We start from the raw sequence: 26,168 nt of genomic DNA on the forward strand, positions 1-26,168 counted from the left end.
CCCACACCCACACCCACACCCACACCCACACCCACAGTCTCTCAGATGGGAGAGTGTGCACACGACAGTTCGCCTCATGTTCACATCTCTGGGATGTGGGAGAAAACCCAGGCAGACATGAGGAGAAGGTGCGAATTCCACACGGACAGTGGCCCCTGCCTGCGATTGATTTCCCCCCCTCATTAACATTAGAAGAAAACGACGTTGAATGAAAAAGACGTTACTTGAGGACCTGCTGTGCATACTTGTATGTAGATAAAAACGGGCAATGCAGCTCAATTCTGACTCTTTCAAGAGCTGAATAAAGCTGCCCGATTAACAGAGTACAAACTCATATACGGGAACAACCTATGAGTCGCTCTAGCAGTTTTGGTCATAGGAATTTGGAAGCCTGTGCTATGGCTCCACCACTTGGGACCGCTTCCAGCAGCCACACCAGCGATCAGTCTAATCAGGGTGGTGCTTCTGCTCTGGTAATTTCCACTGCTGTGGTTGTTCACTGCACATATCAAACAGACTGACAATTAGTGGCTGAGAGTGTAAACAGAACTCATGTAGAATTTAAATCCCTTCCTAATGTGTAGTGATGTTTGTCAAGAAAACACTGTTGTTTATATTGCACTGGATTTCACTTGCAAAAATATTTGGTATTTTCCCAGTCATGCAAGAGGAGAAAAGAGGAAATTAGAGATCAAGATCAAGGCGGATGCAGACAGGCCAAAATGACAAGTACTATAACTTTCCAATATGTCTTAAGCCAAATTTAAATGAAGTTATTTGCTTATATAGTTAATTTAATCTAATTGTTTACTAAATTAAAACATTTATATCTTGCTCCCCAAGCAGATACAGTATATCTATAGGTTCAAGGCAAGGGGAGATTTCAGCTAGTCATTATCTATTTTGGTACTTCCTGTGTTCATTTCCTAGTGCTGTTGTAACAAAGTGCCACAAACAGGGTGGCTTAAAACAATAGGAATTTATTCTCTCACAGTTCTGGAGGCTAGAAGTCTGAAATCGAGGTGTCAGCAACACCGTGCTCTCTCAAAGGCCCTAGGGGAAGCTCTTTCCTTTCCTCTTGCTAACTTCTAATGGTTTGCTAGCTGTCCTCGGCTTGCAGATGCATCACTCCAATTTCTGCCTCCGTTTTTAAAGGAAAATTTCCTAATGTATCTCTCCTTCACATGGTGTTCTTATCTCTGTGCCTTTTAGTCCAGGCTGATGGTGTTTTCGCTGGTATAAAACCCTCTCAGAAACTTGTCAGCCTCCTGGTAAAATTCATGGGAGTCCGACCATTAGGCATGAGGGTCTTCCACAGATCCTTCCTGTGTATCTCCATCTCTGTTCCTGGCTTATGCCAAGGTCGCCGATCAGATCCATAAATTGTATGTAAATAGGCTGAGGATTTTCCAAATCAAGTGCTGGTTTCTGGATTGATCCCTTTCCTTTAATGTTTTATTGTAAGCAGCAAGGAGAAACCCTGCAATACTTCCCACAGTTTCCTTGGGAATCTCCTCAAATATCCAAGTTCGTCACTTCCAACTTCCATTTTCCATAAAACTCTAGAACATAATTCAGCCAAATTCTTTGCCACTTTATAACAAATATTGCACTTTCTCCAGTGTCCAGTAACATTTTCCTCATTTCCATCTGAGACCTCACCAGCAGCACCTTTAATGTTCGTATTTCTACCCACATCCTATTCATGACGGTGTATGGAATTCTCTGAGATAATAGAAGTTTCCTCTCCTGTGTTCCTCACTTCCATCTTGGCCTTTAGCAGAATCACCTTCAATGCCCATATTCTTACCAACCATCTATCTCTTCAAGGCAATCTAGGCTTCTTCTGTCAAGCTCCTCAAAATTCCCCAATTCCAAATACATTACCGTATTTTCAGGTATTTGTTATAGCAGTACTCCACTTCCAAGGACCAAAATCTGTATCAGTCAGGGGTCTCCTGACAAACAGAACTAGTACAATATGTACAGGTATATTTGTCTATATTCATATTTATATTCATATATATGAAGAGATTTATTTTGAGGAACTGGCTCACATGTTTTAGGTGCTGGCAAGTCCAAAATTTGTAGGGCAGCCAGGCAATATGGAAACTCAGGTAGGAGTTAATGTTCCAGTCTCAAGGCAGAATTTCGTCATCTTCGAGAAGCCTTAGTTTTTGCTCTTAAGGCCTTCAATTGATTAGATGAGACCCAACTACATTATAAGGTAGTCTCTTTTGCTTAAAGTCAACTGATTGTAGATGGTAATCACACCTACAAAACACCTTCACGGCAACATCTAAATTAGTTTTTGAATAAATAACTGGTTACTATAGTGTAGCCAAGTTGATAAATAAAACTAACCATTGCACTTCCAAAGGCAGACTTGGTCACATTCTGTCATAAATTATCAATAAGTATCTGATTCTTTATAAGCTCAAAGTATTGCTTCTTTATGCTTTTATTTATAAGTTTTAAGCTTCATACTTAGCCATAAGTCTCTTGTGCAGCAGGCCTTTGAATAATGCAATTCCATTATAATGTTGATGAGATGCTATTGGAACTTAACTCTTGTTTCTATCAATAAGCCTATGGTAAAATTAGTTTCATTATACATTGCTTTGCTTAACATCACAGACCTATTGGTGATGTTAAGAGAGGACTTTACTATATTTGTTTTATTTTATATCCTTGCTTTGTAATATATATGATTTTGAAAATGTTCTTCTCTTGAGTATTATACCTTCATGTAAAACATGCTGCTTATTTTTTATATTAAGAAAAGTATTTTGAATTTAAAAATTTCTTTAATGAAATTGAGTCTTTTATCAGAGGAAGTTTTCACACCCACTTGAATGATAATGGTGCAACATATCATTTGAATCACAGGGATATGTGCTTCCTTGCTAAGGGCTTAAAGTATTGAGAGACACAAGAGTGGAGGCAGATGATAGAGGAAATGCTTGGCAACTCATTGGAATTACATGGAGAGCTTTTAAAAATTGCAGACCAGTTAAATCAGAACGTCTAGGGGTGGTAACTAGGTGTCAGTCTTTTTGAAGTTCCCCAGATATTGTGGTTTAAAAATATACCCACAAATTCTTTGTCATTCCTTTCCTCTAGAGGTAAAATTTTCCTTTTTACTTGAGAGTGGGCTGGACTTAGTGACTTGTTTCTATCAAGAGCTTATGGCAGCTATGACTTCCAAAGCTAGGTCATACAATACTTGAGCCTTCTTCCATCCTTTCTCTCTTGAATCACATATTTGTGGAGATGCCAGCTACTATGGCCATGAGGACACAGAAGCAGTCCTATAGAGAGTCCCATGTTGTAAGGAACTGAGGCCTCCTACCAATAGCTAGCAAGGATCTGAAGCCTTTGTGATGGTTAACTTTATGTGTCAACTTGACTAGGCGGCAGGGTGTCCAGACCTTTGGTCCAACGTTATTCTGGGTGTGTCTGTGAAGGTGTTTCTTGATGAGATTAACATTTGAATAGGTAGACTGACAGAGTAGAGCACATTGCCCTCCCCAGTGTGAACGGGCCTCATCCAGTCAATTGAAGACCAGAACAAAACAAGACTGACTAAGAGGGAACTCCTGTTGTCTAAGTGCTCGAGCTGGGACATAAATGTTTTCCTGCCTTTTTACTTAAATTGAAACATCTATTCTTCTTGGTTCCCAAACCTACTGGCTTTTGTACTGGAACAGACACCATCAGCTCTCCTGGTTCTCATACTTTTGAATTTGGATTGGAACTACGGCATCAACTCTCTTGGATCTTAAGCTTGCTGACTGCAGACCTAGGGACTTCTCAGCCTCCATAATCATGTAAACTAATTTCTTATATATATGTATTTATTTTCTATTGGTTCCTCTCTGGAGAACTCTTGCTAATATAGCCTTCTGACAATAGCCACATGAGAAAGGCATCTTGGAAACCTCAGTGAAGCCTAGGTGACTGTAGCCTGTGCTGACATCTTGACTGCAACCTCATGAGAGATGCTGAGCCAGAACCCCAAACTAAGCTACTCCAAAATTCCTGATCCATGGAAACTGTGTGGGATAATAAATGTTCGTTGTTTTAAGATACTAAGTTTTGTGGTAATATGTTATATAGCAATAGACTATTACCACACTAAGTGTTTTCAATATGCAGCCAAACTTAAGGAATACTGCCTTACTCTTCTGTCAGTAAAAATCATGAAGATCAAAGGTATCTTGACCACTTATTTATATTGTAAGGGACCTGTCAAATGTCTAACTGAAGCAACAGAACTGTAGTGCTAGAACTTCTTGATATTTTCCAGTTTTATCTTTACATCCAGTCAAACCCTCCATCAATGAGCTTCACACCTGAACCATCTAACATTGACCTTTCCTCTGTGCACTCTGAATTCCAGTAATTCTCAGCTCCAGTGATTCTGTTATCTCATACTTGAGTGTAGGCATCTTTGTGTTTGGGACAGGGTAAAGGCCCTCTGAAAGACATAATATTGTTCTAAATTTGTCTGCTGGTTTGAACCTTTACTCTTGGTTTTCAGAGGGAAATTCCACAAGAAAAATACTAGAAGACACTAGACATAAATTCCCTCAACTTTCTTGTCATCAAACTACTTTTGTGTCTAATCTTTCCTCTCCTCCGGCTGTTATTCCTGAAGAGTGATGTTCTTTGTTCATAGGCTAATATTTCCATCTGTGCTCTACACCACATTTCCTCCTATCCTCAAGGGCTGGTCTGCATCTTCTCTGCTCCCTCTCTTCTGGCTTCTTCTCATTGAAACTACTCATGATTTAAGACCCTTAAAGATTGGACTCTTTTCCCAGCTGAACTGTAGTCTCCTAGAAGGCAAGGGCAGTGTCTTGTTAATAAAGATTCATTGAATATATGAGTCAATGCATTAATTTTGGAAATATTGAAACATTTAATGGACAGTAGAGTTAGTATTTTTCAGTGTGTACCCCAAAATTTGCATTTCATTTTGTTGAAAAGGAAAACTTAGATGAAAGTTAGAGCCTCTTCTCCAGAGTTATAATAAAAGAAGCTACAAATGTATTATATTTAAAAGAGAGATTTATCTTGCTGGTAGTCAGCTATCAATTTGGCAACCTAATGACCACTTGCCAGCATTTAAATCATCATACTAAAACTGAGAAGCTGGAGGTCCAAGAACCCTTTCTCTTATTGCTACCTAAGTGTTTCTGACTTCTCTTTATTTTGCAAAAAAAAGAGGACACTCAGAGAGCCTAATGAAGTTTTCCCTAGGAAGAGAATCACTGTAGCAGGGTATTATTAGATGTGAGAATCACTGTAGCAAGGTAGCTACTGTTCCTCTCAATCATACTCTTTATTACATTCTCATTTTGGAATATAAACTACAGACCAATTACATTAGATTTTTCCATCACACCCAATATTGTACCTATTCTCTCCTCACTCTACAGACTTTTACTAGAAGAGTCCATCTACTGCCATGACTTAGAGAGGGTCAGCAAGACACAGAGGAAAGAACATGGACTTCATATAAAGGCACAGAGTAGCTGGATGGATTTAAAAAACACAGGATCCAACTATATTCTGCTGCAATAAACTATTTCAACTTTGAGGACACTGATAGGTTGAAAGGGAGGACTAGAAAATAATATTCCGTGCAAATAGAAACTAAAAGAGAGCAGGAGTAGGTATACTTATATTAGACAAAATAGACTTTAAGACAAATACTGCAATAAGAGACAAAGAAGGTCATTATATAATGAAGGGATCAATTTATCAAGAGGATATAACAATTGTGAGTATATATCCACTCAGTATTGGAGCGCCTAAATATGTCAGGCAGACACCAACAGATCTGAAGGGAGTATAGACAACAACACAGTCAGAGCGGGGAACTTAAGTACCTCCCTCTCAAAACGCCCTGCGTGTCCGTCGGTACACAGCGGGTAAAGAAAATGTGGCCTGTACGTATACAGTGCAGGATTATCCAGCCGTTAAGAAGAAGGAAATCCTGCCATTTGTGACAGCATGGATGAGCTGAGGGAATTATTCTAAGTGAAATATAAGCCAGACAGATAAATACTGTATGATCTCACTTCTATATAGAACCTGCAAACATTAAACTTAATGGGAACAGATGGAATGGTGGCTGTCAGGCACTGAGGTGTAGAGGAAATTGGGAGATGTAGGTCAAAAAGCTCAAACTTTCAGTTACAAAATGAGGAAGTTCTGGGGGTGTAATGTGCTATATGTTGACTATAGTCAACACTACCGTGCTGTATACTTGAAAGTTGCTATGAGAATAGAGCTTTAATGTTCTTACCATAACAACAATGACAACAAAATGGTAATTATGTGAGGTGAAGGATGTGTTAAGCAACATAACTGTAGGAAAAAATTTTGCAATATACACGTGTATCAAATCATTACATTGTACACCTTAAATTTATACAATGTGATATATCAATTATATGTCAATAAAGCTGAAAAAAGAAGTAATGAGAATGCATGTTAGAAAAAATCTGCACTTTAAATTCCTTATCCAACAACATAGAACCTAAACGGCACATTTCCTTTTTTAATTTATAGTGTTATAAATGGAAATATTATTTATGACAAAGTGTCTCGGTTACTTCCAACTTACTTTTTGTGTTTTTAACTCTTCACACATTACAACTCCTTTTATAATGAGGGCATATGTTTAAATTTTTTATATAATGCATTGATATTGAAACCCAGCCTCTGATTCCCTGATTTCTGTTAGCCAGCAGCGATACACACACACACACACACACACACACACACACACACACACACACACACACACACACTCTCTCTCTCTCTCTCTCTCTCTCTCTCTCTCTCTCTCTCTCTCTCTCTCTCTCTCTCTCTCTCATCTCAGAATATTTCTTAGCTTCAGGGAAGGACAGGTAAACCAGGTGGGGAGGAAGAGTCAGGTTGTAACCAAAGTAGGGCATGATAAAGTCACTGGCTTACATGGACCAGTCACTGTCCTTGTGGAAGGGTCTGTTCTAGGCTTCTTTCCTAGTGTCTGGCAATTCCTTGGCCTGTAGCAGATAACCCCAGTCTTCACATGAAATTCTTTGATATTGTGTTTTCTTCAGATCAAACATATTCAGTGCCTTGAAAAAGTCCTCTTGCTAATTTGTGTACACATTTCTTTTGAGAGTGATGCTTTTTGAAGGAAAGTACAAAATGACAATGTCTGAGATCAGTGCTTTTAGCAAGATTTTCCTGACCTAGTTAAAGAATCTGAAGTTTCAGGGAAAAACCCATGCTCACAATTTCCTCAGCAGTTCTATGACACCTATTTAGTGAATTTATAGCCATTTTAAAATCTTTTCCAATATAAAATATTATGAATATAAATGTAAGAGTTTTCAGTATAACACAGTTGTCATCCATATTTTGTTTTTTGTCATTCCTACCCTAGATGGAATGGAGGCTGCTCTAGAAATCAGGCTGTTAAAATGTCCCTTTTTCAAGTGTATTGACAGATGTGATTGGTTCATGTAGAAGGACAGGAAACCTCAATGGCTGCCTTAGGCAGGAAGGGTATATTAGCACTTGAGAAGCCAATAGGAGGATTAATTGTTGCTTCAAACAGAATGAACGTGTAGAGTGTGCTTTTTGGCTGTCTGGGGTGTAGTTTCAGCCACTGTAGGTTATAGCTTCCTCGCCCTTGCTTTAGGGGTTGCTGAGAAACTACAGGATTATCTCTTGGCTGCAGCATGTCTGCCTTCTATGGACTCTGTAAAAGATGGCTTTCATGCCCATGTCATCTCCCTTGCGTGCATCTAATTTCAGCCATAGCTGTATTGAGCAGTTCCTTACATGGGCAAATTCATCACAACAGTGCATCAGTTTGCTAGGCTGACGTAACAGAGTACCATGAACTGAGTGTCTTACACAACAGAAATTTATGGTGTCAGTTCTGGAGGCTAGACATTTTTTATATGTTTTTATTGATTTCAGAGAGAGGAAGGGAGAGGGAGAGAGAGATAGAAACACCAATGATGAGAGTCATTGCTCAGCTGCCTCCTTCACCCCCCCTACTGGGAATCGAGTCCACAAACTGGGGCATATGCCCTGACCAGGAATTTAACAGTGGCCTCCTGGTTCATTGGTTGATGCTCAACCACTGAGCCACACCGGCCAGGCTAGAGGCTAGAAATTTGAGGTCGAGGTGTTGGCAGGCCCAGCTCCCTCTGAAGAGCTAGGGAAGGGTCTGTTCTAGGCTTCTTTCCTAGTTTCTGGCAATTCCTTGGCCTGGAGCAGCATAACGCCAATCTTCACATGATATTCTCCTTGTGTGTTTATATGTGTCTAAATTTCCCCCGTTTTATAAGGATACCAGCCGTATTGTACTAAGACCTGCCCTAATGACCTCATTTTAATCTGTTTACCTCCATAAAGACCCTATCTTCAAATAAGGTCACAATTTGGGGTGCTGGGGGCTTAGGACTACAGTGTATGAAATTTGGGGGTGGGGTGAGGGGACACAATTCAACCCATAACAGTGTCACACCTTAAACTCACACTTTGCCTTTTGTGGTATGCTTTCTCAAAGCTGAAGCTGTGGAAGTTTGCTGGGCTTAGAAGATTAGGCTGTTGACACCCTCCAAGACATCCTCAATCATTCACAGATGGGGCCCAGTGAAAAAATAAACCAGACTCCTCTCCTTTGGATGGATTATTCTGGAAGGTATTTTGTCTTTTCTCAGAATTCCTGATGGGACTGGGTCTTAAATGCTACAATAATAGCAAGTTCACTAATGCACCCTGACATTGGCTTTCTCCCGTCTCACCGTACCTTTCTCATACTACAACTTCTTGGGATTTTTCTCTCAGACAGATTCCAACACTGCTGAGATTATCTCCTGTCTCAGACTCTGCTTCTGAGATAATCCAAACAGCTGCTTTTGCTATCTTCAGTAGGAAATCTAAGTAATCCCCTATAAATTTGAATTTCAATTTAAGTTATACATATAGTAGTACCTGTGGTTATGATATTAACTCTGAAAAAGTATATTTTTAGTCTCCATAACATGGCCTATCTTACTAGTATGATTAATGTAGGCATATAGAAAAGATAGCTTTATTGCTGAAAATACCTTTGAGACCCTACTCCCATTTTCACAGGTGGGAAAACTGAAGCTCAGAGTATAATTGATAACACAAGAAGAACATAGATTGGGCTAGAACCTGGACTCTCTGATATCTGAATTAGCATTTTTCCCCACTACACATTTAATTCCTATTGCCAGGAATACTTCATATGTTAATCATTCCTTTCAGAGGGTGTTTTACATGCTTTTAAGATAATGGAATAGAAAATTCTTTAAGACAGGGAAGATTCCCATTTATTTTGTTTGACAAATGGGGTTGTCTTTCATAGAATGGGTGCTAAGTAGATATAATGTTAGCTCCATAATGGCACAGATTTTTGTCTGATGTGTTTACTGGTATATATCAAGAACCTAGAATAGTGCCTGGCACATAGTAGGCATTCAACAAACACTTGTTGAGTGAATAAATGAATGTAAACATGCTTAAAAGACAAGAAATACTTGTTTCTGTCTCTTTTGCCTTCTATTAGAGGGCCACCTAAAATCTGTTAATAATAGTACAATTATACATGTCAAAGAATGTTCTAGATTATATATATCCACAATCTAATATAATTATCACAATATCCCTATAAGTTAAGGAAACTGAGGCTTAGAGAAATTTTATAATTATTCCAGCGCCACGAAGCTAATGATTGACCCAACCATGTGTCGCCCACGTTGCCTCTGATTAGCATAACTTTGATAACTGCAGTGTTAATGCTATAGACAATGAGGGCTCAAAAAGCTCTAGTCTCTACCTATAAATTAAGCAGTCATATTGAAAACATCATAAACCAAAAGGTGAAGTACTCAATCCAAGGTATTTCTAAACATTGAATCTGAAAGAGTGTGATGACTCATCATAAAACCAGAAAGAACCTTCTTTATTTCTCCCTGTTGGATTGTGCAAGTCTGCTGGATATGAATTTTATTAAACAGAAATGACTTCCATTGTCATAATTCCTTATGTCATTAAGTACCATTATTAATTGTTGGTTCTTTCTCCAATTTATTCTTTATGAGAAAATAATGTTCTACTGAACATTGACAAGCAAATAAAATCTCTTCCTTGTGAAATGTCAGCTCCCTTTGATAGTCAGAAACAATATATTCCAGAAGTTAAGTAAAGGGCTCTGCAGTCAACTATGTGACTTTGACAAGTTTCTTACCCACTTTAGATTTCATGTTCTAGCCCTGGCCAGTGTAGCTCAGTGGTTAGAGTGTAGGCCTGCGCACTGAAGGGTTGTGGATTTGATTTCCAGTCAAGGGCATATACCTTGTTTGCGGGTTTGTTCCTCACCCCCGGTTGGGGCATGTTGTGGCATGGGGCGTGTGTGGAAGGCAACCAATCAATATGTCCCTCTCACATCGATGTGTTTTTTTTTCCTCTCCCTCCCTCCCTTCTACTCTTTCTGAAAAAGCAATGCAAAAAATATCCTCAGGTGAGGATTTTTTTAAAAAAATCCATGTTATACATCTGTAAGATGGGATCAAAGAAGTACTTAGCTTTGCACAGTACCTGAATCTAAATGCGTGCTTTTTAAAATGTCATAATACTGCTATTTGTTTGAAAAAAGATTGCCTTTGCTGGGGTAGGGATCGTTGCTCTGGGCCTGCAGACACAACATAGAAGGCAAATCTTACCAAGGTGATTTGTGTTCCTTGTTATGTGATTTAGGGCCTCACCATCCCTTACAGCTATACTATTCAACATGGTAGCCACTAGCCACATATGGCTCTTGATTTAATTTTCATGTGTTTAAATCAAAACTTAAATAGCCAGTGTAGTTAGTGACAACCAGCCCAGACAGAACTGTGCTTTGTCATGCTGGGGATGGGACTCTGCAAATCTTTGCCTGCTCACACCCAGTTTGGCTTTGACAGTAGGAGGCACTAGAGGGAGACTTCAAAGATGGGAGGGGAAGGCATTTGTTCCTGCCAGTCCTCTTCTATTCCTGTCAGTGAGTGTCAGGACATCAATGGTTCTTCACTGTGGCAGTGGCAATTGGTTTCAGAACTTGTCACATTTCCAGACCTAGCCCCATTGTACCCCTCAGAGATACCCGGAACACCTGGGTAGTGCCCCCACACCAATACCCCCTGGTCTGGGTCCCAATTCCGTGGGGCTCTTCTTTCAAACCTTTAAATTCCAATAACCCTAACCTCTTACATGGGGGTAGGTTGCTGCTTCAGTTTCCTCCTTTTGCCTTTTATTTGACAACAGTTCAATCAATTCTCTATATTAAATCTTTTCTCTTAAAATGCCTGGCATGGTGTTTGTTTTTCTGCCTGGACCCCCATACAGGCTTCCTGGGATCTCAGTCCATGTGGGCCATGCTCCCGCTGCTTCAGCCAAGTGCAGCTCCAGCCCCACAGCTTCATCTAGGACTTTGCCTCTGACAAAATCTAGCCAGATTTCTTCTTTCTTTCTTCTAATTCTTAACCTCACCCTTTAACCAAAAAGGTCTAAGTTTTATTTTAACCATACCTCTCAACTTTTGTTTCCATTGCTTTTCTCACTAGATTTTAGTTTTTTAATTTTATATTATTTTTTTCATTTCATGTTGAATTGTGTTTTGATTATTACTCTTTTTGTTTCATCTTTTGGTTTTCTCTTCTTGATTTCCTCAGCTAAAGTTTCATTTATTTTTTTCTTTCTGTATTTATACTGGGTGGGATTATAAAAAATGTAAAATGAACAAATTAACTTTAAAATTTTTTAATTTATAGATTTAAGTCTCTTTGCTTCTTTTTCTTTTTTCTCTTTGTTTCATATACTCTTTAAAGTTATTTTAAAATTGTAGTAAAAATACTTAACATAAAATTTACCAACTTAACTATTTTTAAATGCACAGTTTAATGGTATTAAATATATTCACATTGTTGTGCAACCATCACTACCATTCATCCGTGTATCTCTTTTTATCTTGTAAAACTGACACTCTGTTCGCATTAAACAACTCCCCATTCTCCCTTCCCCCCAGCCCGTAGCAACCACCATCCTACTTTCTGTCTCTATCAGTTTGACTACTCTAGGTACGTCATATGAGTGGAATCATAAGTATTTGTTCTTTTGTGACTGGCTTCTTTTACAACAGGGTTCATCCATGTTGTCACATATTGTAGAATTTTCTCCCTTTTTAAGGCTGAATTACATTTCCTTGTATGTATATACCACATTTTGCTTATCCATTCATCCTCCATGGATACTCAGTTTGATTTCACATTTTAGCTATTATGAATAAGGCTGCTGTCACCATAGGTGTGCATCATATGCTTTAAATGACTTTTCATAATGACAGTTATAACTGAATGAGTCCCAAAAGGCACCGATGAGAGAATACTTTAAATGGTGAGGAAAACAGAGGTTTTCTTCCTTCTCACTCCCTTGTATCTACTTCTCTGACTCACTGAAATGGATCCCCCAGTCTAGTGAAGCATGTTCTTCCAAGAAATTCATCATGTAGTGACTGAGGCCATATGAATGTTACCTTTTCTCAGAGTACGAATCCCCATCATACTTTTGACCCATTTTTCTCACTGCAACATTTTTGCATGCTGACATTTTATGTCATTCAACTCACTGGGCTCTAAATCCATGGTCTATGAAATATTTTATCATTGGATTCTAGACAAATCCTTCTCATGTTACAAACCTGGAGAGCTTGTTGTTAGAGAGGTAGCAGCCAGGTTAAGGCTGACCGCATGGTGCTCGCAGGTGGTAATGAACTTCTCGATACCAACACAGGCCCAATAAGAGATTCTGTTGCCACTTCTAGGACAGTTTTACCCCAGTCTCCTTCCTGCCTACTAATTATGAGGCTCCTTCCCCTCACCGTCTTATCAGGGACATGGGGATGCTTGTTTGAGGTACAGTTTTCTTCAGCTCCCTTTCCTTGCCATGAAGACCAAAGAGATACTGGGTGAAACAGGCATTAGCACAAATAGGACTTTACAGTTAGTTTATTTCCTTTGGCAGAGGTTCTTTGATTTGTCAGGTTTCATTCTTGGCAACTAATGATAAGGAGAATGACCAGACTCCACCACTTTTAGATAATAGGTCCAAAATGCCACCACCCCTACCTGGGGGTCAGGAAAAGACCTCTCAGCATATCAAAGCTGCTGGGCAAGGCTTTTAAAAACTTTTAACTATTGTCGGTGTAGTACGTGCTTCTGTGCATCACCCAGGTTTCCCTTGAGAACTGAAGCACCCTTCCTCCCACCTTCTGGGTGCTGGTGGCTGACAACTCTCAGTGGAACCCTTCTTTAGGAACTGTCCTTGGCTTAAGAGAACCACCTGGCAAGGGTCACATCCCTTCCCCAGGTACTGCCACAATCATTGACTAGCTGATGCTGAAGTAGAAAGGCCCCACCCCTTTGCCTCAAGGCTGGACAATTTAAAGGGCCAGCTCAGCTTCAGAGGTTCTCCACATGGGCTCAGCCAAGGCCACTGTTGTGAATGCATTGCAGTTAATTTCTCTGTGCCCAAACCTGTTTTTCTCACATCCTTAAGATATTGGGTGCTAGGAGTGACCTGAGGAAGCTCAACTTAAATGGGATTTGGGAGGTGGATCATCCACCAGTTAGCTAGTAATCAGGACCCCATCGCTGGGAGAAGGTGAAGCACAGACAATCTCTGGTATATTGAAGCCCTGGGATTGTTAAAACTTTCAAATATGGCAGCCAACTAGGAGATAAACTGGGATCCTATCACAACATAACTCTGTCAGAGAACTGCTGGCCGTCCGAGGGAGAAAGGGAGCTTTATCCCAAAGTTGCTGCAGGATCTAGCCAACATACACTGTTAGGGTCCAAAAGAGAACTCTGGTCCTGGATCTTGAGGGTGCTGGATCAACGGGGAAGGAGCAAAAGATTGGGTCAAAGAGAGTGTATTGAATTGGAGCACCCTCGTGTAATGCAGGATTTGATACTTTGGCAAGGATGCAAGGAGACCATGCTGACACACAATTATGATGGCTCTTGGAAGCTTGGACAAAACAGTGGCCTGTATCAAGTCAAGTAAAAGTGACAGAATTTCTATAACAGATGGTGTGAGAAGGCTCCAAAAGGCTCCAAGAAATGGTCATTCTAGCCTGGAGGTACTGTGTAAGACTGGAAAAACCAACAGTTGATCATACTCCTAATCCCCACAACATATCAATATCTTACCTTCTATGGCAAAGGGACCTTGCAGATGTGATTAAAAATTTTGAGATGGGGTGATTACCCTGGATTTCATGGTGCGCCCAATTTATTCACAAGGCAAAGAGGGATGCAGGAAAGTTAAAGAAAGAGATGTGACGACAGAAGCAGAGATTCAAGTGATACGATTGACAGCTTTGAAGATGGAGAACGGGAACAGGAGCTGAGGAATGTGGCAGCCTCTGGAAGCTAGAAAAGACAAGGAAATGAATTCTCTCCAGTAGCCTCTAGAAAGGAACACAGCTTTGCTGATACCTTGATCTTAGCCCAGTGAGACCAATTTCAGACTTCTGACCTCCAGAATTGTAAGAGAATATATTTGTGTTGTTTTATAAAAACACTAAGTTTGTGATAATTTGTTACAGCATCAATAGGAAGCTAATACTAATACAGGCATGGATTGCTAACATGGCACATCTGCATCCATCAGTATTGGGGCATTTATAGCTGTTGCATTCATGGTAATAGGGACAACTATCCAGCCACTCAATATCTTCTCTAGTAGTTATGCCCCGGCATTTCCATACTGAAATATGTGTTGCTTTTTTGTCAATTAAATTATTTTTTATTCTTCCTTTATATTTCTTGCCTTTGGGTTCAAAATCCTGAAGATCTGTTCCCACAAATACCCCCCTGATTTTTGCTTTTATAATTTAACAAGTTCCTAAGGGTCCTCCATTGTATAAGCCTCCTCTTCCCGAGTTTGAGTCTACACTCAGTCCCCCTCCCGGGGCATGCTGGAGTCTGATTATGATTATCTACTGAGCAACAATGACTGCTGGGGTACTGAATATTAACTTGCTCTGCAAGGGCACTCACTTAGACCAGGGAGTAACAATTTCTCTAAGTAAGGGTAGGAGAATTTTTCTGCAGACCACAGGAGGCCCCATGAGAGGCACTTCATAGGGGGTTGGGGATTTAGGGTACTCCTCAAAAGTGTTTCAGATATTTCCACTCAAATAGCTGAAAATGCACTCTTTCCAGGTCACTGCCTCTGCTCTCATCAAAGACCTGGCAGGGCTATGAATCCTACTGATACTGTAATTCAGCAAGTAAACTCAGATTTGATCAGACTCAAAGTCTGAGTTAGATTTCTGGATATTTTATTCCTACTGTTCCTACCACTGTAAGAGAAAAAAAAAATTTAAAGCATGTTATAAAAAAATCTTTGATTTTAATCTGTGCCTTGAGGCGAAAGCTTAGGCATATGAAGTTTTTGTTCTCCATGCTTTAAATTCAGCACTGCCATCAGGAGCAGCTATCCAACTTAATTAGCTATTTCAGCCCTGCTTAGTTTGAACTACTGGTTTCCTATATTAGATTATGAGCACAGGACCAGTGCATTTTACATCCTTGCTACTCAGAGTATGATCTGCAAACCAGCAGCATGGAAATCCCCTAGGAGCTTGTTACAAATGCAGCATCTCAGGCTCTATCCTAGATCTGCCAATCAGACTTGGATTTTAACAAGACACCCCCCCCCCCCAAGTGATCCATATGCCCATTAGTCTGAGAAGTACTTGACACACTCTTGGCCTGGTGAACAAGGCTGGATTCAGAGTGTTGCTTCTCACCATCTCCTGGCTCTTCATTCCCTGTGGTTTTCAATTTGTGGCTTCTAGTGTTGGCCCTAGCCTCACCGTATTCTATATCCTCTCAGATTTAGACCCTAGAAAAAGTAGATAGTCTCTCAATAGTTCCAAGTGAACCACCCATTATTCCTGAACCAAACACTGGGGCCAGAGAAATGAGATGGGTATACTGACCACGGTATGAGGCTTCAAGACTATAACAAGGCGTGAGGTCCAGTTAGAAATGACCAGCACACATTGTCCAGGAGTAATTAATGTGCTACCCCAAGAGAGTATTTGGGGAATTGACCAGTATTGTTTTACCAAACAGGAAAATAAACTCTGGGCTGACAAAACAGCAGTTGTTTACTGTGCATTAAAAAAATGTCTCCCATCCCCCCACCCCAACCTCTTTGGCAACCATCAGCTTGTTCTTTACATCTATGGGTCTGTTTCTGTTTTGTTTTCTTTATTTGTTTTATTTTTTCAGATTCCACATATAAGTGAGATCATACAGTATTTGTCTTTCTCTGTCAGACTTATTTCACTTAATACCCTCTATACCCTCTAGATCCATTTATGTTGTCACCAATGGCAAGATTTTATTCTTTTTTGCTAAGTGATATTCCATTGTATGTATGTACTACATTTTTTTATTCAGTTATCTATCCATGGGCACTTAGGTTGCTCCCATATCTTGGCTATTGTAAATAATGCTACAGTGAACATAAGGGTGCATATATATTTTCTAATTAGTGTTTCAGATTTCTTTGGATAAATACCCAGAAGTGGAATTGCTGGGTCATATGGTGGTTCTATTTTTAATTTTCTGAGTAATCTCCACACCATTACCCATAGTAGCTGCACCAATTTACAATCCAACCAACAGGGCACGAGGGTTCCCTTGCCTCCACATCCTTGCCAGCGCTTGTTGATGTGATGATAGTCATTCTGACAGGTGTGAGGTGATATCTCATTGTGGTTTTAATTTGCCTTTTCCTGATGATTAGTGATATTGAGCATCTTTACATATGTCTGTTGGCCATTTGTATGTCTTCTTGGGAGAAATTTCTATTTAGGTGTTCTGCCCATTTTTAATTGGATTATTTATTTTTTTGGTGTTACGTTATATAAGTTCTTCATAAATTTTGGATATTAATCTCATATTGGGTGGGTCATTTGAGAGATTTTGTGATGGCTCCCACTGAGAGTGAATTCTCTTTCCTAGTGGGCTCTGCCCCATCATTGAATGTTCTTCTGCCCAGCTTAATTCTGACCCTGGTGTCTCTCCTCATCCTCTTCTGAGTGGAGGCTGGCTGACACTATCTTATTTCCCCTCTTCCGAGAATGTGCTGTTGGGACTCATCCTTTGTTGCATGAACAGTCTCCTCTCCACTGCTGGTGAACTCATCTGAAAACCTGCAGACTCACACACACGCAGGGACTGCTCAGAAACATGCTACATTGGTCTATTTACACCTACATTTGCGAAATTTTCTATCAGGGGTTTGCTTTCCAATTCATCGCCAACATTTCTTTCCTGGTGTACAGTTAAATGAATAAGATCTGCGAGATGATGGTTTTTTCCTGGGTTTTTAACTTTGCAGCCTAGGAGTGACCTAGCTTTCAAAATATTAATCCTCTCATATTTGTGATTTTAGGCTACCAGAGAAATAGAATATCACAGAAATAAGGGTTATTACCATCTTAGCGAACACCTTTTAGTACCCATGCCACATTCCCACAGCCTACCTGTGATGATGGTCTATGCCACTCTGGTAGAAAGTCCTCAGGCTGGCCAGCAGCATCCCATCATGACTTTTTGTACCACCCTGTACTTTTCTGCCTCAGAGCTTTTGCCAAAGTGGAGGAGGGCTTTATTGACCCACAGGCAGGGCAAATCGAAGTAAAGAGATGATAGTGGGTAATTCCCCTAACTTTCTATGCTTCAGAGGGGCATTTCTGAGGCATGTTCTGCCATTTTCTCAGAGGTTCCCCAGTGGGATAGAGCTCAGTTGCCCTCAATAAGCAACACAGTAACACACCCTTTGTTGGCTTTTTCTCTTTTCTAATCAAAATCAATCAACCTTCCCCCCTCTGGCTGTTTTTCACTCCTGCCTCCTGAAGTCATCTCCCAAATAAACTACCTGCACCCTCAAGCCCTGGGACACCAGGTTCTTGGACCACGTCCATCCCACTACCTGTTTTTATATATAGCCTGCTTGTGAGCTAAGAATGATTTTCACATTTTAAAATGGTTGAAAAAATCAAAGAAGAATATTTTGTGACATATGAGAATTACATGAAAATCAAATTTTAATGTCTATAAAGTTTTATGGGAGCATAGCTACACCCATTATTTTATGTATTATCTGTGGCTGCTTTTGCACTGCAATGCAGGGTTGAGTAGCTGAGACAGAAACCACCTGGCCTCCTAAATCTAAAATAATTACTATCTGACTCTTTATTGCAAAAGCTTGCTTACTTATGATCTAGGCAATAAATGTTACATTAAAATTGAATTTTAACACTACCTATCACATATAGAGTAAACCTATGTTACATCAAAACCATTTCAGAATATTTTGTACACTTAAAAAGTTTAGAAGAATTCCTACCTGATTATCATTAACTTTTGAGACCTCAGACTAAGATTTAATGTTGTAATCAGTTCCCTTATGGTTATATGTACAGAATGTAGAGTTTAAAAGCCCCATAAAACATTTTCAATATTTAACTTTAATATTTACTTCTTCAATAGTCTATTTAGTGTTTGGCACATAGTAGGCAGGTGGGGAATATTTAATAATAAACAAAAACTGACCATACTTTTCTGATCCCAAGTAATTCTGTTGTTTTAAATCAGAAAATTAGCTTAGCTTGTCATAGAGATAAGTGTTCCATTTTGTAAAATAAGTGGTCCTGGGCCACAGGGAAGTGCGCCTCCTTTTTATGGTTGGCTATAATCACAGTTCAAAGTCACTCGATCTATTCATGTATTTCTAGAGCATGAAGGCCCTTTGCAAATAGAAAGCAATCAACACCTAAGAATTTTTCATTTTCGTTTATTACATTTTGCTATACCTGCAAGTTCCTCTTTATTCAGTAATGTACTTGGAAAATGTCCAATAAATTGTGTTTAGTTTCAACTAAGGTTTATTAATGTATCCAATTCTATTCATGTAGAATACTCTCTCCCTTGCTGAAAAGAATCATTAGTAGTTTTCTATTGCTTACAGGCTACATCCAAATCCCTTAAACTCGTACTGGGTACTGCCTCTCTCTGACTTTATCTCCCACTACCATCCACTTAAATGTACTTTTACTCTGAGAAGCATCCCCAACTTCTCTAGCCATTTTTCTTACATATTAGGTTCTCCAGAAGCAGCCTTGGTGACAAGGCTTTTTTGTGCAAGTGATTTCTTAAGGAAGCGCTCTCAGGAGAAAGTGGTGAGGGAGTTGCAAGAGGGTAGAGAAGAGTGTGACTGCAGAGCTCTGGAGTGTAAGTTGCTTCTCAGCCTTTGTCTTGCTTTGAGGAACAGGACCTGGACTTTCATAGTTTCACAGCCCTGAGCCATTGACTAGCTGCTCAGGGGCTAGTAGAATCTTAGGCACTGTGGACTTTCTGTGCATGGAGTCAAAGTGGCTCTAGGTGTCTAAGGACATCTTTTGAACCAAGTCATAGGTACAAGCCATCACAAGCAGAAGTACACTGAAGCTGGGGAAGGGTGCACAAAAGTGGTATGAGGGATCTCAATTTCTATCACATCATTTCCTCTGGCATATGCTTGCCATGTGGCATATGCCACCTTCTACTTCTAATGCCATTGGAAAGAAAGAGCCCTAGGAGTGAATCTTGGCTCCCTACCTAGTCAAAGGACCGCGGTTATATGTCTAAATCTTTCTTAGTCTCTTAGGTTGTGCTTCTTTAAATGAGCATAGTTCTGTGTCCTTCAGAGGATTACTCTGTAGATTAAAGAAGATGCCTGGGAAACTAGCACAGGATAGGTCTTCCAAATGTGTCAAATCTGAAACTGTCCCACTTTGCCAGTCTCTGGAAACACCTTGCTCTCCTGGCCATAATCTATAGTCTCTATTATATGACACAATGGAATGAATTATGAACTTCTCTATTTAGTAGTTAAGCACCACTAGAAATGATGAATCCTGCCCTATGTAGGTTAAGCAGGACTTCTCAACCTCTATGGACATTTTGGACTGGATAATTCTTTGTGATGGGAGGCTGTCCTGTGCACTGTAGGTTGTTTGGCAACATCCTTGACCTCTACTCACTACATCCTAGCAGAACTCCCCCAAGTTGTGACAAGCAAAATTGTTTCCAGACATTGCCAAATGTCCCCTAGGGAGCAAAATTACTCTTGGTTGAGAACCACTGGATTAAAGAAATTCCTACGAGCTGTGCAAAGTTTATTTTAATCCTGGAAACTATTTAGGTTGATTGACAGCAGCAGCTTTTATTTTTTTAAAAATATATCTTTATTGATTTCAGAGAGAGGGAAGGAGAGGGAGAGAGAGATAGAAACATCCATGATGAGCGTCATTGATCGGCCGCCTCCTGCACACCCCCGGCTGGGGATCGAGCCCACAACCCGGGCATGTGCCCTGACCGGGAATCGAACCCCGATCCCCTGGATCCTAGGTTGATGCTCAACCGCTGAGCCATGCCCGGCCAGGCAACAGCAGCACCTTTTAAATGCTGGAAATATTTTCCTCATTTCCTACTCTAAAAAATAATAGAATTTTTCATGTGTGGTGTTGTGTTTGTTTGGTCCTTGTTGTTTTGGACATTGGGGAAGGTGAAAGGGAGAAACCTTACATATTCCAAATGCAAGAATTTGAGGAGTCATACTTCTAGCAACATGTGAGTCTCAGGGATGCAGAGAGTTCCCATCTCCAGTCTCTGAAGGAGCCAGGATTTGAATGCAGATTGCCTTGCTCCATCCAGTGTTGGGAAGCAGCCATTAAAAGACACATGTGCCATTGTTCCTGAAGAAGTGGGGCTGGGGGGGGGGGTGGGTGGTTCAGGACTATCTCATCCCATCTTCAAGGCTCCCTTCTCAGCTCAGGTGCTCCACAGACCTGAGCATTCAGTTCAATACTATTTGCAAATGACTAGCCTAGTCCAACCTCCTTATTTTACAAACAAGGAACTTAGGCACGGAGAGGTACAGGAACAAGTTCAAAGTTTCATTGCTCATTTTCAACAAAACCAAGGTCTGAGCTGGTCTAGTGCTCTTTCCCCAGTAGCCCTCCCAACCATCCTGGTCAGATGTCCAACAACATGAAGCAGGTAGACATTTTCCCTAGGACCAGTCTAAACTACTTGTTTTATCATTGTTGATGAACCAAAAAGATACTGCATCCAAGCTTATGATGTGTTGTTTCTAATGGGAAACCTCTCTTTTCCTCAGTTCCACCTTTTCTGCAATTGCAGAGCCCTAGATACCTCTCTGCCCAACCCCAGTGGTTTTTAGAGCTATCAGGGGATATAAAACATGCCCGCAAACAAATCACCAAATGTATTCCCATTCTCCTGATGATCCCCAGCAGGCCCTCTGGTCTGAGGCTCTGCCTTTTCCCAGCTGAGTTTTTGGACGTTGGTGACCTTTCTGCTGTGCACTGCTGCTCTTGCTTGGAAGTCTAGTGTGGAGTGGATGGAGAATCTTTTCTCTCCCATCCTCTATTTAGCAGCATCTTATGCCATGGAGCTTTACAGAGTTTTTAGTGCATGTGACCAGGGACCCTCCATAAGGCACAGACATTTGTCTGATAAGTAGATGCTGGCTAGAGAGATAACTCTGAACAACTGAATAACTGATTCCATGAGGTACTCAAACTGGATCAAGCTGGTTGTATGGAAATTTTTGTTTTGTTTTAATAAGTTCTGGCCCAAGAGACCCCTTAATTCCTCAAATTAAATATAAAAGGAAGAAGATTGCTGACAGATTCAGCCCACTGGACCCACAGATATGCCCAGACAGTCGCAATTCCCCTTGGTGACCCAGTGGAAGCTCAAGCTGAGACTTCACTATGCTATAAAAAGGAATTCCCACAGCCTAGGATTTGTCTACAAGTTGGGCTCTTGCCACTGAGCTGTTCTGGAATAGATATCTTTCTTTCCTTGATGCTTACTATCAGCAGCAGGGTTCCCAAGTGTCCTCACAACACCATCTTCTGATTCAGCCTAGTTCTGAGGTTGCTTGTTCCACACTGACTGGCCAAGCACCGATTGTACTAAAAGATAAAGTAGGGAGGGTGGAGGAAGGATTGGCAGTAGGAAAATCTCCAAGTATAGGAAAGACAGTTATATATATTAGTGTTAAATAATAGTTTGCAATTTATAAAGGATTTTATATATACTTAATAGATATAACAACCCTGGGAGTTGGGCATTGTTTTCCTTATAAGATTTCAATTTCTTTGAAAATACAGTCAGGAAAATGCTTTATGTCCTCAGAGGAACTGGTATTCACTCTCTTTAATGAAAACCAAATATATGTAACCTCATTTTTTCATTCATTCCCTGGCTTCTAGGAACCAGAAGTTCTACTTTAATGAATATTTATAGCTATTGCACCAGTCTTTATAGTTAGTGTGCTTTCTCCGTTTTTATGTTCGGATTTTCTATTTCTGTTTCATCAGCCTCAGGTGCTTATTGCATATTACGTTTTCATTATCTGCTTCAAATGTTTTGAAAGAGGACACATGAGAAAATAAATTTAAAAAAGAGAGGAAGGGGAGCTGGGAGGTAAAGGGAAGGGTCCCCCATATTGAAAAAAAGAAAAGTCATAATAATGATACCAAAATAAAAGATTGGGTTAGAGGAAAGCAGATCGCAGTGGAAATAGAGGAAGGTTCTAAAGGAAAGTTCTAGTTTACAAAAAAGAGACATGGCCCAGGATTTAGGAATCTGACTCTTAGCTGTGCATTAGATCACCAGAACTTATTCATCTTATAACTAAAAATTTGTACCCTTTGACCAACATCTTCCCATGTCCCCCACCTCCTGGCCATCGGCACTACCATTCTACTCTCTGTTTCTATGACTTTTTAAGATTCCACATATAAGTGAGAATATACAGTATTTCTCTTTCTGTGTCTGGCTTACTTTATTTAAAATAATGTCCTTCAGCTTCATCCATGTTGTCACAAATTTGTTGTGGCAGAATTTTCTTCTTTTTTATGACTAGATAATATTCCATTGTGTATGTATAACACATGTTCTTTATTCATTTATCCACCAGTGGACACTTAGATTGCCTCCATATCTTGACTATCGTGAATGATGCTGAAGTGAACATGGGAGTGCAGATATCTCTTCGAGTTCCTATTTCCTTTCCTTTGGGTAAATACCCAAAAATAGAATTTCTGGGTCATATGGTAGTTGTATTGCTGTTTTCCATAGTGGCTGCATCAATTTACGTTCCCACCAACAGTGCCCGAGGGTTCCCTTTCCTCCACATCCTCACCGACACTTGTTATTTCATCTTTGTGGTGATAACTATTCTAAGAGGTGTGAAGTGATATAAAGATAGATTTTTTTAAAAATATTTTTTTGTTGATTTCAGAGAAAGGAAGGGAGAGGGAAAGAGAGATAGAAACATCAATGATGAGAGAGTCATTGATCAGCTGCTTCCCACATGCCCCATACTGGGGATCAAGCCCACAACCCGGGTATGTGCCCTGACTGGGAATCAAACTGTGACCTCCAGGTTCATGGGTCAATGCTCAACCACTGAGCCATGATGGCTGGGCTAAAGATAATTTTAATTGAAGTAGTACTTAACAAGATAAAACATTTTCCCCTCCTTCCTTCCTTGCATGTCTTTGTTTAGATGAGAGAGTCTTATTGAGTCCTGGGTGTCCTCTAAAACGTAGTTATGGCCTTTCTACCAGTTTCTTTCCCTGTTCCTCCTTGCATCCTGCATGTCAGCCAGGCTGCTTTCTGACTACACCTCTGCCTTTCATGCCTTTGAAACCTCTCCCAAGACTCCCAGATGCTCCCATTTTCTGATTTGAATAGCGCTGTTATGACACTTCACCATTCATAAGAGGTATGTTCAGAGCCTCACAGACCCCGCCTTTGCTAACTTGAAGTGTTTGTTTAGAATTTCTTCTGAGCTGATTACTCTTTTTCACAAACCCCTTTTAAAAAATCTTTCCATAAATTTCTATATGCTGTATTAGATTAAAGGAAAATGAAGGTGACTCAGTGAAAACACACATGACCAGCTTGTTCCACACATTAGCCCAATGATGCAACCTTTGCCTAGCCAATGGGCTTATGACAACTGCTCTTTAAATGTTTGCCTGAAGAAAATTACCCATTATTAGAATTATTCAAAGCTGTGATTGTTAAGTCAGCAGGGTTGCTTCACTTTTTTTCATTTTCCCCCCATTTGCATTTAGTATTAACTCAAGATTTTATGTTTTTTGAGGGAAGAAAACATTTGATTCATCTCCTGTATCACGTCCAGGTGCTTACTAATTTGTTTAATGGCTGAATGAATTTCTTATACATGTCAGTTTTTCCCAAAGCATCTGGCATAAGTGACTCAATAAATATTTATTGAATAAACAAAAATGAATTAATATAGAAAGAATAAATGAAAGAGTGTTGAATGGATAAATGAACTAAGTGTTTTCAAAGTAAACATTTTCCAAATACCAGAGAATTATAGCAATCTGATTTGTCAGTGTAACAAATAGTTGATTTATCTCTGTCTTCAGCAGGATTTCTCAGCCTTAGCACTAATGATATTTTGGGTCAGATAATTGTTTGATGTGTGGGTGCTGCTGTCCTTTGCATTGTAGGATGTTTGCCAGCATCTCTGGCCTCTACCCACTAGATTAGCCAGTCCCCCTGCCTTTTTTTGACAACCGAAAATGTCTCCAGACATTGCCAAGGGTCCCCTGGGGGCGGATTAGTCACCCCAAGTTGAGAACCATAGCTCTTAAGATCCTTTGGTTCCCCATTTCCTCCCTTCTCTCCAGCTACATGTTTAATAATGTATAAATTATTTTAAAACGTCTTTTCTGCTCCTCCAACAGCAGAGTGGACGCTGGCAGATCTCTCAGTTGTCTGACATGCATTTGCCTTTCCCTTCTTTGCTTGAGGAACTACAGGACCTTATATGTACAACATACATCACTTGCTTGTCACCAGCATTTTCGGGCTGAATCAAGCTGCCAGGCTTTGTTATGTCAAAGCTGCTGTTGCCACCTTCAGTAAACAAGAACAACAAAAAATGACTTCTGACTTCCCTAACAGAGAGTCCTGTTTGGCATATTTAGTTCAATCCAATAGATACTGAAGCATTTCATTAATAAATGATGACAATAACTGCCATTTCTGAGCTATTTTTTTACTCTTCAACTAGAGAAGGAGGTTTGCTTCTTAAATGATGGAACCATTTTTGATTATTGTGTCTCATAAAAGAGATAAGATAATGGGTTGACAGTTTCCTATTGTATTAGTCATCACTTACTGTGTAACAAATTACTCCCCAAACTTAGTGGCTTTAAATAACAAACATATGTGATCAGTTTCTTTGTGTCAGGAATTGAGGAGCAGCTTATTCAGGAGGTTCTGGTTCAGGGTCTCTTCTGAGGTTGAAATCAAGATGTTACCTGTAGCTGCAGTGAGATGAAGATTTGATTGAAACTGGGTCTGGGAGCCTGGCTGGTGTTGCTCAGTGGTTGAGCATTAACCCATGAACCAGGAGGTCACCAGTTCGATTCAGGGCACAGCCCAGGTTGTGGGCTCAATCCCTGGTGGGGGTTGTACAGGAGGCAGCCAGTTGCTATTTCTCTCTCATCAATGTTTCTATCTCTCTGTCCCTCTCCTTTCCTCTCTCTAAATAAAAACATTTGAAATACTCTCTTAAAAATAAAAAAAAAAGAAACTGGGTAAGGGAGTCCATGTCATTCACATGGCAGTTGACAAGTAGGGTTACCAGATTTTGGACAGATACACACAAAACTCAGGATGCCCAGTTGAACTATATTTCAGAAAACAATGAATGATTTTGTAGTATAAGTATGTCACATGCAAATTTTAAGTCATACTTACACTAAACTTATTCATTGTTTATCTGAAATTCAAATTTAACTGGCATTCTATTGTTTTTTGATATACCTTATTGGCAGCAAGTCTCAGTTCCCTGCCATGTGGGCCTCTCCAAAGGGATGTTTTTGTGTCCTCATGGCATAGTGGCTGAAAACAAGTTACAGAGAGGTGGAAACTGCG

The 26,168-nt window shown here is 40.0% G+C and overlaps 1 protein-coding gene across 1 annotated transcript in view; it reads left to right on the forward strand.

Annotated features, from left to right (window-relative positions):
- The window catches only part of FANCB (FA complementation group B), an 87,560-nt gene that overhangs the window by 57,777 nt on the left and 3,615 nt on the right, over window positions 1–26,168 (forward strand). Inside the window, exon 12 of the mRNA XM_081125600.1 lies at window positions 8,585–8,719. The gene's annotated coding sequence lies outside the window, so the exon portion shown is untranslated. The remainder of the gene's footprint in view (window positions 1–8,584; window positions 8,720–26,168) is intronic.

Source organism: Miniopterus schreibersii (assembly GCF_964146895.1).
Source record: "Miniopterus schreibersii genome assembly, chromosome: X".
Taxonomy (NCBI): Eukaryota; Metazoa; Chordata; class Mammalia; order Chiroptera; family Miniopteridae; genus Miniopterus; species Miniopterus schreibersii.